This window comes from Sturnus vulgaris, chromosome Z, assembly GCF_052056855.1.
Source record: "Sturnus vulgaris isolate bStuVul1 chromosome Z, bStuVul1.hap1, whole genome shotgun sequence".
Classification (NCBI taxonomy): domain Eukaryota; kingdom Metazoa; phylum Chordata; class Aves; order Passeriformes; family Sturnidae; genus Sturnus; species Sturnus vulgaris.
Genome location: NC_142283.1, coordinates 73,075,559 through 73,093,512, shown reverse-complemented (window position 1 = coordinate 73,093,512; position 17,954 = coordinate 73,075,559). Strand labels below are relative to the sequence as shown.

The following is a 17,954-nucleotide window of genomic DNA, read 5'->3' as shown; positions in this document are numbered from 1 at the left end:
CCATACAGGCTCTTGTCTCACTCCTTCCTCTCCACATCACATGGGTCAGAGTCATGCTGACAAGGGGCTCTGGTCCCTTCCACCCAGCAGCACTTAGCTAGCTGCAGCATTTTGCCTGCAGCTGCACACAGGATACCTGGGACAAGTACACTGCAGGAGAACAAGTCAATCAAGCATTATGTCTTCAGCAGGGACACACAGCCCCAGCTTACACAGAAAGCCCTGACACCCAGGAGTTAAGGCCAAACTAAACTGTATTTTGTCCAGGGAGTGAGGGACAACACTTTGGGTTGGCATGTCACATATTAATAGGCACAAAGAATGATTTTCTGCCAAAGCTTATGATTGTATGCCAGAACTGCTGCTTCTCCCTGGACTTTTAAATTTTTGATCCTCATTATGTATACACAGAGCCTTTTCTCTCTTCTCAGGACAACAAGATACAAGTTTTTGTCCCATGGCATCCTTATGGGTTCCTGCAGCCTCCCCTGCACAGCCTTCCTCCTCTCATCAGGATGCTCCAGTACTTCAGGTCCCATCTAGGGAAGAAGTGGAGAGATCCACAGTGCTCACCATGTGTTAGCAGGGCCAACACCATGGTCACAGTGTCACTAAAGTCACAGCAACTGGGCAAGCCCCTGAACAAAACTCAGCAGCCACCAGCAGGACAGACCCAGCAATTTAAATGCACATGTTTAAATCAACTGAAAAGATGGGCTTGTCTACAAACTGTGGGAGCCCCTGAGAGAGAAGCAACAAATCTATATGAGCTCTTGGACATGGTCAGCTCCCTGACACAGCCTCCGAGCACAGGGGAAGCTGAGGAACTGCCCTACATCCAGTTAAGCAGCTGGGGACTGATCCAATTTGAGCCAGACTGAATGAGTTTTGAGCCAGACTTTCCTGCCACACCCTCCTTTGTGACTAAGAGAGGGGTAACATCCCATCTGCAACACCCCTCCCCAGCTGGGATGGGAGAAGGAGCAGAGCAGAGACAGCCAAGCTGCTCTTGATTCTGACATCTTTCCTACACCAAGGGGAACTCTTGCAAGTGCCTCATTTTCCCTTTCTGCAGTCCAGGTGGCTGAAAAGACTGGCAGAGTGTTCACCCAAAATACAGAGAGTCTGCTGTCTTCAAACAGCACATTCCAGGTCCCTGGGAACTACTAGCAAAGAGGAACTCACTTATACACTCACATTTATGTTTGTTTGGGGCAAGCTTCTGCAGCATGGGTGATGCCAAAGGACAGGATGAGAAGAAAGGATTTGGAGCAACAGATGAAGGAATTCAGGCCTTCTCAAAGCCATGCTAAGCAGCAACAAATCCGTGAAGTTGATGCTTCTGCTGGGGCAGTTCTGGATTATTGGGACACACAGAGAATGACCCTAAGAACAGGCTGGCTACCAAGGTGAACAGATATTTTGGTTTCTGAGAGCTCCAAAACAAGCATCCCTTCTCATGCAGCTCTGTGCTCCCACAGTCCGGCCTTTCTAATGCTTAAAAAAGTAGCAGCCTCTTGGCTGCTAACTTAGGTGGTTGCTGCAGAGACCCTCATGAGATATTCCCTGGAACCAGCTTTCATCTCCTAGGCAGAGCCCAAACAGTCCTTTGCTTCAAAAATCATATCTGAAATCATCTGATCCAACATAAAGATCAGAAGTGGAATTACTTTAAATAAAAGATCTGATGGGAAAGCACGCCTGTGCCAGTGGATGGAGCTGAATGGCCAAATGCCTGCTAAGCTGGCACTTAAAACCTGAAAGTTTAAGGACTAAACCACCTTTTTCTGTACACGTCTTAGGTGCATTGGCTGCATGGCTCCAGCCATCCAAAGCTCAAGATGGAAACTACCTGTGTCTACTTTTCCTCTTGCTGAAGGAAGGGAAACAGAAGGAAACAGAGGTTTCTGCCATCCATCCCTCCCCTAGCTTCTTTTGCTGTATCTTCTGCTGCTGTGCCCCATGGGACAGGACACATGCACATGTCCTGAGCAGACAACATGAAGATGGGCTTGGAAACCAGCTAGAATTGGGTTTTCCTGCTCAACTACACATGAAAAATCCAGTTTTAGCTCAGGTGGGTATGAAACTTCCTCTTCTGTCAAGGCAAAATGTGTCTGTAGGCACCAGAGACTCTCCTCTTCTGCATTTTGGAAAGATCCTCACTTACAGGCATTACCTTTTACCCTCTGCTGCCTTCACCAGCCCTGAACAGGCTGGAGAGGCCCAAGTTTAGGGTACACTAGAGGTGCTGCTAATTCAGGTGCCATGTGTGGGGGCAGCTGTAAATGCAATAGGGGGAAGGAGGTGGAGCAAAACCAAACCACCCAAAAATCCCAGGGACAAGATACCCTGCCTTGTGTTCAGTCATTATTTACCCCAGGATAGAGTTCCAGTTTTCACCTGGTTTTAAAGCTCTCCACTAAGTTGCTCTGACTGACTTTCACAATTTCTTTTCTCTCTGCCCCACTTCCAGCAGGGAACTCAAAGGCTGCTGCCTCCCAGCAAAAGGGTCTCCATGACCTTTGTAATTCAACACACTGGGAAAGGCTCAATCAATTCCCTCTATTCCTAGGCCAGCACAGACCTTAAAAGCCCTCTTTGTTCCTGTTACAAACCCTATCCCACATCCATAGCTTAACCCTTAGGGCACTGCCTCAAATGAAGAGTTTCACAGAAGCAAGGCAGTTTGCAGCATCCACAGGAAGCTGGACCTACCCTCCACTTACAAAAGAGCTGTACTGACAATCTGGTGGTGGCTGAAGGAAGCATCAGATACACACAACAGTGTGGGAGGGATGTCTCTGGCCATGCTCATCATCATTACAAACTACTGTGCCTCACACTGCTGCAGCAACATGGGCAGGGTTTGGCCTTACACTTCTTTATAATCTCCTGGTTTTGCTCTGCCTGCCCTCAGTTCAGCAGGTTTATTACAAAACATGCTCCACACATGCAAATTTGGGGTTACACAGACGAATAGGGATGAGGAAGGAAACAACTGGGACTGGGCACTCCCACTGTCAGTCTTGCAAGGATTCCTCTGCTCCTGCCCCCAGGTAGAGGCACTGCTCCACGACCAGGAGCAAATCCGAGTCAGAGAGGGATGCCAGGCTGTTACTACACAGTCTGCATGCTGATTCTTGCCTTGTCTTAGATAAGCTCAGACCCACATCCTGACCAGCAGCCCGAAGTCACAAGCTGGGGAAGCAGTGCCAAGAAACTGCATAATTATACACCCTGGACATGGAAGGTACAGCCAGGTCTCACTTCCTAGCATGATTCCCTGGCACAGGAAAAGGCAGTATGGAGCAAGGGCTGCCAAAAATGCCAGCTCTGCATGGAATGGAGCTGCCCAACATCCTGAAACACCAGTTCCATAGCAGACAGAGCCAGCTTGTACCACTGGACCCCAAAACACCTCCCCAGCAGACAGCATGGGGTAAGGCCATCTTGCAGAACCTTTAAACGCCATTTCCTACAGCTGCTGTAACTTCCCCTCTGTCCCTTTCCGGTCCTGTTCCACCCCTTTCCTTCTCATCAGGCTTCAGGGAAACTGAGTCACAGCATGCTGACCCTGCCCTGAGGAAGGAGAGTGGGTGGGCAGCCCCCAGCTCCTGGCACAGCATGGGGGAGTAGAGCAGGAGTGGTACCGAGACCTCTGAGAACCCCAGCGATGGGGAGGGATTAAAAGGTACCCACGTATTCCACATCAAGCAGCTTTCCCAGTTGTGCATCTCCTCTGTTCCCACCTCTCTCAAAGCAGAAGTTGGCCCCAATCTGCTGCTGCCATATGGACTGCACCCAGCTCTGCACACAAACTGACCCACGTGCTCTCTGCCACCTGAGGGGACCAGGACATGCAGTAACTTAGCATAGCCCAGGAAAATAAAACAAACCAACAAACTTAAATTAAAGACCCAGAGAGAGAGTTACAAATCAGAGGAGTGTCAAAAGGCTGAAGTCTCAAAAGGTTGTTAGGGGACTGGATGCTTCACTGAGAACAAGTCATGGCATTCTTTACCTTAAAAGATTCATGTGTCTGAGTAAAGACTTGATACTCTGGCCCAGCTCTAGGAGCTGCTAAGTTTCCAGGTACTGACCTCAGGCTCTCTGTTTTTATCACACACCTACAGAAACCCTTTTGAGGACCTGCTAACCAGTAAAGCTTCCCAGGACCAAGTCTATAGCAGTGTTCACCCACAGTAGAACCCTTTAAAATCCCTTTAAAATGATTTAAAAATAATTTTAAATTATTTATTTTATAAAATAAAATTTTATTGGTGCAGTAACAAACCACCACTCATCTATCTGCCTTGCAGAAAAATAAGTTAAAGATTTGTTCATTCAGGCTCTTTAATGTTATTAAAGTTATGGTTTCTTGAGTATGTTTCTCAAGACTGCAGTGGGGTTAAGAGCCCAGCATTGCCTAGTTCAGCTGGGACAAAGAATAGGAAAACTGAACTCAAGCTGCAAAAAATGCACAGCTATTACACACTGCTCATCTGTAAGTCTCCTGGCATCTTTTCCCAGGCTTCTGTCTTCTTGATTGCCTCGCTCCACCTTCCTGGGGACTCTCTGAAAACTGACCCTTTCACCCCTCCCCAGGGAAGTGTGTTAAGGTGGTATTTGCTGTTATTGTCATGCAAAGCCTAACATTATTGCAATACCCTTGCCCCAGCTCTATCTCCCAGGACAACATAATACTAGATGAAATTCATTATCCTCTATCACTTTATGGTACTATCTTTTCATTTCTCTCTTAACACACATCAGAGACATATCGAGTTTCAGGCTAGCTCACTCCAAAGGAAATTCTCTCTTGCCTTATAGGGATTTGCACAAATGATACCTCTTCTTTTCAGTACCAAAAAAAAGCCCAAACCACCACCAAAAAGTAATTTAAAAATCCCAACCCACAAACCAAAAACAAAACAAAACAAAAAACCCTCCAAAAACCCCAAACAAACCTACACTCCAAAAATAGCACTTGAAGGTTCACATAAGGACAGAATTTGCCTTTTCTCTCCAGACCACCACTTTGGTCAGACCTTTCCCAGGCTCTGGAGGGCAGCATTCTCACTGCTGCTGCTCAAACGGCTTCATCAGCAATGCTTGGAGTCCTGTAGCGAGGAAGCTTGAAGGGTGAGGTGCCTGTTCCTTCCCAAAAGTGCCCAGTACACGAACACAGGCATTTCCTGGTAAACTGTTCCTCCTTGCTTCCAGCCTCTGCTACAGGGGTGGCCTCTGATAGCAGCCTTCCTCCGGAAACATCACCACGTTTTGCTCAGTTACTCCAACACTGTCATATTGTAGGGAAACAGAATTAAACAGCTGAAATCTGTAATAAATCATTCCTACTGAGCTGCCAGGGAAATTGCTGCACAGAAGAAAGGGAAGAGCTGTAAGTCTATTTCCTCAACAAATCTAAGCCACAAAACAGCCTTTGGTTACAGGGAACAGGCACAGCAGCAAGAGGAGCACTTTCAGGGAGGCAGATTGATGCCACCAATTTTTCTGTTCTCTCTCTCCAGATTTATCACACGGCCAGAACAGATCATTGCAAATACTGTAAGATCCGAGACTGTCAGCCTAGGAAAGGGGTCAGCAGACCAGATCTAGATGAAAAGCCTGAGAATATTCTAGTTCCTCAAAAACAGCTTATATTTTTAGCTCTTGCTGCTGTTAAAATATGAATTGAAAGCAAAGCTCAGACTCTCTACTTGATGCCATAACTGCTCTATTTTGCTGGCAGTCACAGCAGAGAGGATCTTGAGAATTACGCCCTTTGTCCACTGCTGGCCCAGCTATGCTAATCTCATCAGCAATGCAAACGCTGGTATAGAAAGGGCTGAGTGGCAGTGCTGGCCTGACAGCTCCAGCAGCGCTGACTGGCAATAAGCAAACCCTGGTGCATGGCATCCAGGCACTTTCTCCCGGCCTGAGTGGAGCTAAGAGTTGGCTCTTGCAAGCCATTCTTCATGCATCTTCCAGACAACCTGTACAGCACAGCTGGACTCAGCTCCCTTCTCACAGTTTAGGGTATGCAGGTAGAAACACCCATGGAGTTGAAGTTTCCACTTGATGCCACTGATCTATCACCTCTCTACTGAAATCCCCACCACTCTTCCCACAGCAGCAGCATTCACATTGGTCCTGATGTCCCACAGGGCACCGTCCAATTTTTCAGAGTGACACTGCTCAGAATGGTGTCCCCCCTCGATTACAAGTAGGCATGCATGTCCTGGACTTGCCTCAGGTAATGGCAGAGGTAAAGCAAAGCAGCATATAACCCATACAGTACTCTCCCAGCTTCAACACCACAGCTCAGCCTGGAGGAAATCTCTCTTGACTGCTTCTGCCTAAATGTTTATTCCAGCACTGTCTATCTTAACTCCTCCCCACATTGGCAGCAGAGTATATAACCCCACTATCTTTGGGCTTTTTTGGTCCTTTGTGCTTAAAAAAGAAGAAGAGGGAGCAGCAGTTCAAAGATGACATGGTTGTAACTCATGGGGACACAGTGTCCATGAGACTAAGCCTTGTGCAGTGACCTTGGCAGGCAAGGTGTTTTACAAATGACAAAAGAGAAAACATCCTCTCCCCTAGAAAATGGCAATTCCCACCCCAACACACACATATGACCCAGAGCCTCATCTGCTGGACTCTGCATCACTCCATGATATTTCACAGCACGTCTTAGGGCCTCAGTCTAGAGGAAAAATGAGAAACCACTGGCATGAAAGTGGGGTCAGAGGGAACTACAGTGTGGCTCAATAGACTTGTTACCATGCTCTGCCACCACCTGTACCCATAATATAAAGTAACACCAGCTCTCACACCGAGTGCTGAAAGCCACATACATGGAAGGCAGTGCTCAAACTGCTGACCCAAAACTGTCTTCAGTGTCAGGTACCAGTGTCCCAGATTCCTCCATGGGAAGGAAGCTCCAGCCGTCAGTGCAGAGCAAGCTGTTCCCCTCTGAAAGCGGAAGGAACCTGTTGGAAGTGAGAGGGAGGAAGGAGACTGCTGTCTGCCACAGGCGGCTTTCCCAGAGCCTCCATGCTCCAGCTTCCAGCTCCTTGTTTGCTCTCCCTTGGGAACACCAGGTCTGGAGTCCAGGGAACATTGTGCAAACAAGTCTAGACTATAGGGGAGTTTTAAGACGACTGAAACTGCAGAACTGGACAGAACTGGGCAGTCTGTAGAGATCTTACAGTAATCCTACATCACAGAAGGACACTAGGGCATATTGGAAAAGGTGAAATGGTTTTCAGGACAATACATGAGGCCTTGTACTCTGGAAAGGAGAGGTCACAGCTCAGGCAAGGATTATGACATTTGTGAGTGCAAAGTTATTTGGGTAGCTCACAGACGGGCATCTTTTCCCATCCGTTTTTGACTGAACACCCTAGTCCCAGAGAGATTCTGGTCACAGGCACTAGAGCAGCGTGTGCCAACCCATGGCAAGCTCACACAACTAACCTTCATACATCCCCAAGAGCTTTGTTCGCCTCTCACTCTGGGCTGGGCACAGAGCTGTGGCAGGGCGTTGTAGCTCACTGCCAGCAGTGACCTTTGAGAGGTGTAATGAGAGAGGTTTACAGCTCACACAGCCATCCATGTTGACATGAGCAAGCTGTGCTTGCCGCCAGCAGGTCCTTTTCCCTGGCTTACATCCAGGCCTTTAGGCATATCATGGATGACAGGCCAGATCTCAGTCACACTCACATTATGGCCAGGCTGGAGATGGCTTCCTGACCCATTCCCTCTGCTACTGAGTGCACGATTTCCCCTTATGATTTCCCCTTCACCAACAGTAGCCAGCTCTCTTACCAGTATCTGGTAAGGGGTCTATCCAAAGGCAGCCTCAAAAATGTTTAACTTATCTTTTACCTGCCCCAGAGGATGGTCTCAGAGGGATCACGAGAGTGTCTGCCCTCCCCCTGGAATACAGATACCCTGGAGCAAGGAAACTGGCTGTGCAAGGTGGACAGAACAGCACAGGGCCAGGCATCCTGGGAAGGTGCAGTCATGGCTGGAGCCACTTAGGTTGATTAACTGAGGATAAGCAAGGGCAGCAGAATTACTTGCTTTCTTCCATGGTACAGTGAGAGGGATCAAGAGACTGGTTTGTTCCTGGCTGGGCCTGCTCTGCAGCTCAGGGCTTCAAACCAAACAGGTTTGTAAACAGGAGCTGCCTCCCCACACGCCCAGCAAGGGGCCAAAGAGGGGAGAAGATGGACAAAACACCCCTGAGGCTGCTGCCAGAGGAGAACAGTTACAGATGCCAGATTGTCAGGCAGGAGCCCAGGGGTGCCAAGCCCACGGCACAGCTGAGCTGAGGGCTGTGGCACCTTGCACAATTGCCCAACTGCTCTTCTGCCTTGTCAGTGATGCTGCCAGTGGCAAGTTGCCATAGCAATACCCTTCAGCATGCTGTCCTATCTCCCCTTCTCTTGCTTGTGCTCTTGTTTCCTCTTGCTTGTCCTCTCCCTGCTGCCCCACACACAAAACATCCAGAAGCCTCCACATACTCCTAAAAGATAGCACCTTCACTGAGGAAGGAAAGGGGGCAGAGGTGGATGCCCACTCCCACAGGTCCTCATCTCTGCCCACCTCAGGGGCAAGGACCCTACTCTGGACCCAGGTGAACTGCACCCCACCTTGTCTATTCTCAAGGCAAGGCACAGGAGACCTACACTGACAGATTTGGGGGATAGAGACCTTTTTAATTGCATCTCCTTCGTGCTGTGGCAGGCAGGGCTGCTTCAACATCCTCACCTGTCCCACAGGGCCTGCTCCATGGGGGTGACATGCAGCCCCTGTCCAGTCCAGCCCAATACAGCTGCCTGCAGGTCAGAAAGCCCCAGGAGCTCTTTCCACATTGCAGTAGCACCAGATCTGAAAAGAATGGGGGGTCTCAGACTCTTCTTGCTGCATCCTGGCAGGCACTTCCTAAGCCTCTGCTCTCCAGCTCCAGACTGCACTGCTGCACCAAACCCCACTGTGGCTTGAATTGGAGACAGGATCCTGCTTTGTTTCTTGCCCTAAAAACTCTTCCCTACCATTGCTACATGCCACTAAACAGTTACCCAGCCTCGGTGGTAAGCAGAGCTCCTCTCCCTTTCACCTCTCTCACACAGGCACAAGTCACAGGTGGAAGACAAAGGACACTCTTGAATCACACTCAGGAGTGATACCTGTCAATATCCTTCAATGGGAAAATTCAACAACTTTGCTGAGAAGCAAAAAAACCCCAACTTCTAAAAGCTCTGCTTTTCTCTCTCTTCTGCCCTTTCCCACAACCAGTTACATCACTTGAGGGTTATAGCAGAAGCTAGCAAAGCCTCAGTCCTGATCCAGGATGAGTCATGGAGCTCCGGAGGCCGTGCAACTTCCTTCTGATACCATCAACCATGCCTTACACAGCTAAAAATAAAGATGGGCCAAAACTGCAGAGCCACATCTTGCCTCAACATGCAGTAGCAATGCTCAGCACTGCTGAAAAATTACCTGAGCAGGTGGAAACCAAAAAGTGCAGGGAAGCCAAAAGTCTTGAGTGTACTAAGAAGGGAGAGGCCAGGAGGCCTCACCCTGTGCCACGCTGGAGGGCTGGAGGATGGTGGAGGCAGATGGCAAGTAGCCATCCAGCCGTACAGAGACAGCCAGAGCCAGGATCTCATCTCACTAAGCTGTGGGCTTTGGAGTATTTCCACATCTAGAGGTTTTGTGGAAGACTCTTTTTGGCAATGCATGCTCCCATCTGAGACAACAGAATCAACTGCTGCAAACAGGAAGGATGCCACATTTTTGGCAGAAAAACATTGCAAAGCTGCAGCCTGCTTCCCACCAGGCAATACATGGGCATCTGCAAAGCAAGGCCCAAGGGATGTTCAGAGCTAAAGGTTAGAAAAAGGGGTCACAGATACAGCTGATATGGCTTAGAGGTTGAGGTAAGTGAGGAATTCAAAGTTCCTCCTAATCCCTGTGCCCAAGCAAAACCTTCACACATGAGGATACAGGATTCTCACACAGATCTTAGCAGGAAGTCGTAGGATTGCAGACAAATAGGAGCTCAGAGGGACACCAGCAATGCTCAGAAACCTAAAATAGCCTCAGCAGATGATCCTCTACTCCATTCTTGGGAGCAGCAAGAACTGAACAAGGATCCAGCTGTCCCAACACTCCCATGAACAGGATCTTTGAATGCCCGACCTATTTGCAACAGAGATGGTAGGGCAAATAGGGGATTCCTTGCATAACTCTAGTGCCAATACCCACAAGGAACCCAGAGCCCCAGTTCTGAAGAAGGCAGCATTTTCTTGTGGTTTTCAGTGGAAAGACGATCTAGTGCTACATCAGCTGGTCAGACTCGGGGGCGAGGCTGCCCTACACACACCAAGAGAAGGCTGAGGGATGTTAGGCTGACTGCTTTCTGTTGAAGATATAAACTCCACTTTGCCCAGTCATTAGGTTTCCCAGCACAGGGTTCAATCCCATTCCCAAGAGAGGCGCTGCAAATTCTGTCAAATGGGTCTGCAAGCAGTTTCCAGAGTACCGCCAGCTGCACTAAACTGAACCAAAATTGCTAATTCAATCCAAATATAAACTCACTGATATCACCTGGGTAAGGTGAAATACAAACCAGAGAATAGCTTCATGCTGTTGCCAATCGACAGGAAAAGCTGCTGCTTTACACATAAATGGGAGATTTGCTGTCCATTAAGATATTAAGCTAATTGGATAGCAAGGAGAAGTGGGAGAAAAGTGGATCCAATACTGTGCCAAAGGGGTGTGAGGCACTGGCTACAGGTTGCTCAGAGAAGCTGTGGATGCCCCATCCCTGACAGTGTTCAAGGACAGGTTGGACGGGGCCCTGAGCAACCTGGTTTAGTGTGTGGCTCCTCTGACCCATAGCAGGAGGGTTGGAATGTGATCTTGACGGTTCCTTCCAAACCAAGCCTTTCTATGATTCCACGGTGAGCCCTGTGTTAAAATGCCCCTTGTTAAAAGGCAGGGCAGCCCTGAGAGGATGCTGTGAAATTAGTGGACTGGGATCTACAAGCAGCTCCAGCAGAACTGAGAGCAAACCTTTTCTCTGGTCTTTGCCACGTCTCTCATCACTAAGAGAGATATAAAATCCCATAATGGAACAGGTATTATTGGTGCTACAGCCCAGCTGGATAAAGGGGCTGCTCTGCTGTCACTGCATGGTGTGATTGGCAATCTGCAGCACAGAGCACTGGTATGAGCAAAGGACTTCTTCTTTCCTTCTTTTCACCTTCACAGGTAAATCTATCCCTGCCTCACCCACTGTGGATACCAGTTCAGCATCAGGATGAAGGATGAGATGGCCTGAGGCCGAGTTTCCAGCTGCCTCTGGACTGGTCCCAACTTTCCTGGCAGACACTTCAGAGGAAGAGCTGCAGAGCCTGGGCAGCCATGCATCCCTAAACTCTGTCTTCCCCATATAATCTCTCATGGCCAAATCACACCTGAGCTCTGGGCTGAGAGAAGGGTTCAGCCTGCCCTGCCGTAGGCACAGTCCTGATGAGGGCTCCCTTCCAGGTGAGAGCACACCGTGCAGGGGGAAAGCACGGCTGGATTCTAGGCAGGCACACAAGCATCCATGGACAGGGCAGGAAGCACACAGCCATCTCAGACTGCTCCAGGCTGGTTACCTCAGAGCAGGTAATATTTCTTGCCATTGGCAATACAAAAACTGCTTGTCCTCCTAAAACACTTCCTCTGAGCCTCACACACCAAACCCAAATGCTTTTAATAGAGAACACGAATACATCTGCCACAAGCTCTGGGTAAAGTCTCAGGTTCAGGTGAAAGACAGCAGGGACCTGCAGCTGGAAAATGCTCCCAATTCAATCCTGCTGGCATGCAGGACGAGTGTGGCAAACAGCACAGACTGCAAGTTCCCTACGGTTTAGAACACACCACTCTTGAGCTCCTGACAACTGTGTGCAGGGTTCAACAGTCTTAGCAGCGCTGAATCCACACATCCAGGTTCTCTTTGTCATGCTGACAGCCAGGTGGGGTGCAGGAGCACCCATAAAACCTTGGCTGTGGGAGAACATCACCTAGGTGACATCTGCTTTACAGAGTTATCCCTGTGAGCCAAGGGGAGAAGACCACAGATCTGTTTCTTCACACAGCCCTCATGAGGGAAGGGAAATCAGTGATGTTTGAAAGTTGCTAACCTTGGTGTAGGGCTGGAGCAGACAGAGAAGGCTCTCAGCTGTCAGCCCTCCCAGTGTGGCCTTGAGGTTGCTTGTTCTGGTTGTCTTGGGTCACCTGGAAAGACAAGTTCACATGCACAGGTTCAGCTGGAACAATGGGTAGCCAGTAACTGCTCATCCAAGCCAAGTGAGTTAGTGGCCCATGCACACAAGAGAGAGACCTCAAGCACCCCAGCTCAAAGATCCTACCACATCTTTTACCAGTGCTGAGACTGCCCCTCCACCTGCATCCCCGACTCCCTCCTGGGTTCCAGCTACCCCCAGTTCCTTCCACAATTCCAGCTGGTTCTCCATAGAGAGCTGCTAAGGTCACATCCACGATCTCCCTTCCCAGATTTCGGTGGGAAATAAAGCCCTTTCTGTGCTTTTGGCTTTGTTCTTGTCCACCCACGCAGCTGTAGGTTTCTCCACCACACAGGCTTTGCTGTACTCAAGTGGGTGCTCTGGCATATGGTTTATCTGCAAGAACAGATCCGCCTGTGGTCCGCCTGCAAAGCCACCCCAAGGAGACACAGAGCCAGGGCAGGGAGGGACAAACTCCACTGCTGGAGAGACACCCCTCCCAACAACCCAAACAGACCAAGACAAATCCAATGCCGCAGCGTTGCCCAGGCTACAGAGAAGGGAGAAAACGACAATTGCTTAATAGAAATCTCCGAGAAGCCTGCCAACACCATCACAAAGATGTTGTTTAAGTCTCCTCCCCAGGCTCCCAGTGCTTTAATTGCAGACCACTGGAGATCACACTTCGTGGGGGCTAGGTCCTCGTGCCTGAAAACCAGGACGGTACCAGCCTGCCCAGGATCAAGTCTGAACTTGCCCTGGCTGCAGGCGTGATGGGTAAAAACTGCTGTGACGCAGTCCCTGCTCCCCATCCTGACCATCCACACAGCCAACCACCCTGCAGCACCACCACAGCACAGCCCAGCTGTGACCAGAGCTGCCGTGCCAGGGAGCAGAGCACGGTGGGCAGACAGGCTACCAGTGCCCCAGAAGCACAGCCTTCACTTCATGGTGCAGGGAGGCATGGCCACACTACTCTACTGGGGCTTCAGCCCTTAAAACAGTCCTGAGGGCATCCAGAAAGTTAGTGCTTAATGATTCCTGCAGTGGCATCCCAGGAGAAGTCCCACTTGGAAACTGTACCAGCTAGGCACAAGGGCTATTGTTTTGGAGAGCTTATAAGTAGAACAAACCTCAGTAAATGCAGCATGTGTATATGTAAATATACATATATTGAAAACCCTTCACCAAGTCCCTGCTCTAGCACACAGTCTTTCAGAGAAGGCTCAAAAGGTGCTAAGCCTGAGCAGTGACAAGAATTGCTTTGGACATGGCTGAAGCACTGCCACCCACATACTGCAGCAGCACAGGAAGCAATGACAATATATCTGACAGGGATGGGTTGAAAACACTACCCAGGAAGAATGCAATTACCTCAAATGGACCGAGGCCAGGAGATCTGGATTACCACCTCAGCTCTTGCATAAAGGGCTTTGCATCTTTGTTCACTTCCAACAACAAGAATCTCAGGGTTGACATTAGCCCTGGCCTGGGACATGGATTCATTACTGAAAAGCACTTCCAGCTGAATCACTAACTTCCCATTTTGCAGCACACTGGACTCCTTTGAAGGTTTACCATCCAAGTATTGTTCTACCATCATACTGCTTAGCTGGGGGGTTGTCCAGGCCACAGGCAAGTATGACTGCAAACCACTGGCCAGTCCTGAACAAGCTCTCTGAAATGCAGAGTATGTGAGCCCAGCTGCTCTTCATTCAGGATTCAGAACCAGCTGAAGATGCAGATGGAAACAGGGGGAAAACATGTTAATTGGCAGCTGGGCATTCACAGGCCAAGCAAGGGAGACTGTGAAAGAGAGGGGCAAAGCCAAAGGGAGGATGAACAGAGACACTTCCCTGTCATAGAAAATAATTTTCAAAGCAGGCCTCAAACTTTGTGAGACTAAATCCTCTGGAGGTTATATTCACCTCACGAGCAAAAGCAAAATGAAATAACAAAGTAACTGAGCTGGTCAGAAAACAGGCTCCAGGGAGCAGAGGTGCTAGGCATTGCAGACAGAAGGAAGGATCAGAAACACAGTAACATGGCATCACCAGGACACAGAGACCCACACAGCTCCCTGGAGCAAGGGGTCCCTGGGAATTATGCAACGTGGAGAGACATCAGGCAAAAGCCTCTCACAGAAGACTCTCACAAAATAACCTGCAACAATCTCACTAAGTAACCTGCTACAAACCATCTGCCAGCATACAAATATCTCCTTTCAGGATTTCTCCCATGCTGCCCTTCACACCTGTCCTGTTTCAAACCTGACTCATTAATTCCTCCAGCTACCAAAGCCTCTGATAATTTGATTACAGCTCCATTGACAGCATGCTGAGGACACCACTTTTCTAACCATATGGCTTCACTTTCTCCTTTCTCATCTATGGTCACATACCTATGAACAACAGGTTTTCTTGTTCTGCATCAGGAAGTGTCTGGTACATTTCCACACAGCACACGATGGTGCCAACCAGATCTAGCAGAGGACAAAAATGGGCAGGCCCAGAGCAGTACGAACATGGAAAGGACTTGGGAAGAGCCAAGAGTCTTTGACCTTGAAGACCCAGATCAATAACCATCTCCTTCAATCACCCTCAGACTCAGAGAGCAAAGTTTGGGTATCTCTGGCCTCTGCTACTCAGCACAGTCATGTAGAAATGTGCCAGGGCAAGCAGACTGCAGCAGACAGCAAGGAGGAAGACCAGGGGCAAAGATGTGCTTCTCTTCCCTCAGAGGTTCCTTGAACATAGGGAGGGAATTTCCTCCTCCTGCTCTGCATGCTCAGAGAGAAGAGAGCCAAGGGCAGAGGGGCTGAGAAAGCACAGCATCAGTGAAGGGAGGGTGTAGGGGCTGTGGCCTTCATCCACTTTGGAGTAAGCCAACAGGAGTGAAAGAGCAGCCCTATCAGTAAAATTTAAATCATCTATAATTCCCTAAAGGCCACTTCTGGAGAGGGCAGACGTGAAAAATAGAGCATGGAGAGCTGCTCTGCACAACCTGCCACAAAAGCAGGGAAGCAAGAGATCTCTTCAGCAAGCTGTGCCTCTGAATAGCAGAGTTCCCCACATGCAGAGTGACTCTATCAGCTTTCCTTCCTTCAGTGGATAAGAAACCTCTCACATGGGAAACAAAACCAAGGTGGGCAAGTGGCACAGCTGAAACTACCCCAGCACTACTCCAACTATGGTTGGACCTTGGTCCACAAGCCCAGCTCACCAAGGGCCACAGCTGTACAGCTGTGGTGACAGCAGGGCTTTGCTGTCCTGACCACCCCAGGCTCCATGTCCAGGCCCCACTGGAGTCAGCAGGAATCCAGTGTTACAGCTAAAGAGGAGCAGGGTTGTGGGAGCAGGGGCTGGACGTCAGCCCAGGGCAAGCGTTGACTCCCGGGCAACAAAGACTGCAGCAGCAGCAGCGTCCCTCGGAACCAACCCTGCCCGAACCCCTCAGCCCTGCCAACTCCCACCAGAGCCTGCCCTAGGGCAGGGACTGCATGCTGGGACACGCAGAGTCCCCACCAGGGCCCCGCCACTCACTCACTCACTCACTCACTCACTCACTCACTCACTCACTCACTCACTCACTCCGAGACCCGCACCATGGGAATTGCTGCTGTGAAACAAGGCCCTGACAAGGCTTTGCAGGATGACTTCATTCTTCCAATCCTCAACCTAAAGCCCAGCCCTGCCAAAAGTAACTCCAGCACTATCACACTGGGAGTTTTCTCCTGTGTCACCTGCCGGACCTTGTTCACCTCCTCGTGTTACCAAGCTTGCCAAGACACTGCTTTGTGTCAGGGTTCAAGCCTGCTACGCTCTCCACAATTTCCCAACTTCCCCTCTTTGCTGATGCCAACAGACACGATTCAGGGAGAGGGCAGGTCTGTAAGCAGATCTCTGCTTGTCTCATGTTTTTAAAAAGGCAATGAGTGGAAATGACTTTTAAATTTAAATTTAAATTTAGAGCACAACATTCCTCTGCCGAACACTTTCCACAGCAACTGCAAATTCCACACTGCTTCTTTCAAAGAAAAATAATAAAAGGAGTTTGGAAACCCCGGAGGTAAGTGTCAGCCCCTCGTACTTATGGATCATGTTCACGGGTGGGTTGTGAGCAAGCCCACCTCCCCAGCACCCACCACGCAGCCATTCCGTCAACCTTCCCTAACAGGCCACCTCTCCAAACATGACACCCGGGCTGCCGAGAGCACGCCGCCTGCGTGATTCCTGTACAAAACCCGCAAAACGCTTGAAAACCTCGCTAGGTCGGCAGCTGCTGATTTCGGGTGGGTGACTGTCCCCGACGGGCCCTTCCGCCCGCGGCTGGCTGTCACCAGAGGGCGGCGGATGCCGGGGTTCACATCCGCCCCGGCGCCCACCCCGCAGCCCCACGCCGGGGCCTGGGAAGGGACCCCCGGGGCAGGTGCCGCCCGAGCCGCGCCCCCCGCGCCCCCGGAGGTCCCGGCCTCACCGCCGCGGGCCGGCCCGGGGGACGACCCACCGCGTCCCAGCTGGGCTGGAGCTGATGCCCGCGGGAGGAAGAAGAGAAGGAGAAGGAGGGGGAGGAGGAGGAGGAGGAGGCCCCACCGTGCGGGCAGAGCCGCGGACAGGCTGTCCCTGCCCATGTCACAGCGCAGAGGACGTGGCCCTGGTGGGCGAGACCAGGGCCAGCGCAGCCTCCCTGAGCTGCGGAGGAATGGGGAGCCAGGATCGGGGACACCCCGCAGCACAGCCTGCACTCTGCTCCGGTCCCTCCCGCCTCCCCCCACATCTGCCTCTGCCAGACACAGTCCTCCCGAAGCCTCAGCTCCCCTGGGCACCCCCTCCCCCAAAGTCGCTCTGGGGTTACACCGCCGCCTGGCCACCCCCAGCCCCCATCCGCCTCGGCACCTCCTGCCACAGCCTCCGCCGGCCCCTTGCCGGCCCAAGTGCTCCGGCTACAACTCCCCACCCCGGTTACAATCCCCCAAACTCACAGACCCCCATCCCGTTCACGATCTCCCCAGCTCAGAGACCCCCATCTCGGTCACGGTTCCCCCCCGCTCACAGTCCTTCATTCCGATTACGGCCTCCCCCATACTCCCCGATCACGGCCCCTCCTGGTCGCGCCTCCCCCAGCTCCCGCTCGCCCCTGCGGTCTGGGCCCCCGGTCCCAACGGCCCCCCCGAACCTTCTGGAACCGGGGGATGGCGACAGAGACGGGACGTACGAACCCCCCCGCACACCGCACGGGCGTCCCGTCCCCGCCGGAGCCCGGTCGTGCCCCGCCGCCCCCCGGCCCTGCCCGCCGCGGCCCCGCCGGACCCACCAGCGCCCCCTCCGCCACTGCCGCCGCGGCCCCGACTGTGCGCGGCTCCTCCGCTCCTTCCGGGTGCCGCTGGGGACACGCCTCCCCGTCCGCCTCCCGCGCGCTGATTGGTGTTCTGGGCGGGGCAGGGCGCTGGGCGGAGCGATCCGCGGGAGAGCACAGCCAATAGGAGGTGAAGCACCGCGCCCAGACCCCGCCCATGACGCGCCCCCTCCACGTGCGGGAGTGTGATGACAGCGGGGAAGGGGCGGGCTCAGGCAAGGCAGCTCTTCATTGGCCGGCGGCGGCGGCGGGGGCGGGGCCTGGCTCGGCGCGGGGCGGGAC

At 51.4% G+C, this 17,954-nt stretch overlaps 1 protein-coding gene across 11 annotated transcripts in view; it reads right to left on the bottom strand.

Annotated features, from left to right (window-relative positions):
* The window catches only part of ATOSB (atos homolog B), a 38,665-nt gene extending 20,975 nt beyond the window's left edge, over nt 1-17,690 (bottom strand). For 6 of the 11 annotated variants that reach the window (XM_088156842.1, XM_088156829.1, XM_088156835.1 and 3 more), the window contains exons 1-2: nt 17,631-17,686; nt 12,216-12,309 (exon numbers count right to left, since the gene is read on the bottom strand). The gene's annotated coding sequence lies outside the window, so the exon portion shown is untranslated. Of the gene's footprint in view, nt 1-12,215; nt 12,310-13,691; nt 13,939-17,630 lie in introns of those variants that run through there. The other 5 variants (XM_088156841.1, XM_014886043.2, XM_088156833.1 and 2 more) reach the window with 4 other exon arrangements.
* Nucleotides 17,691-17,954: the final 264 nt, after the last annotated feature.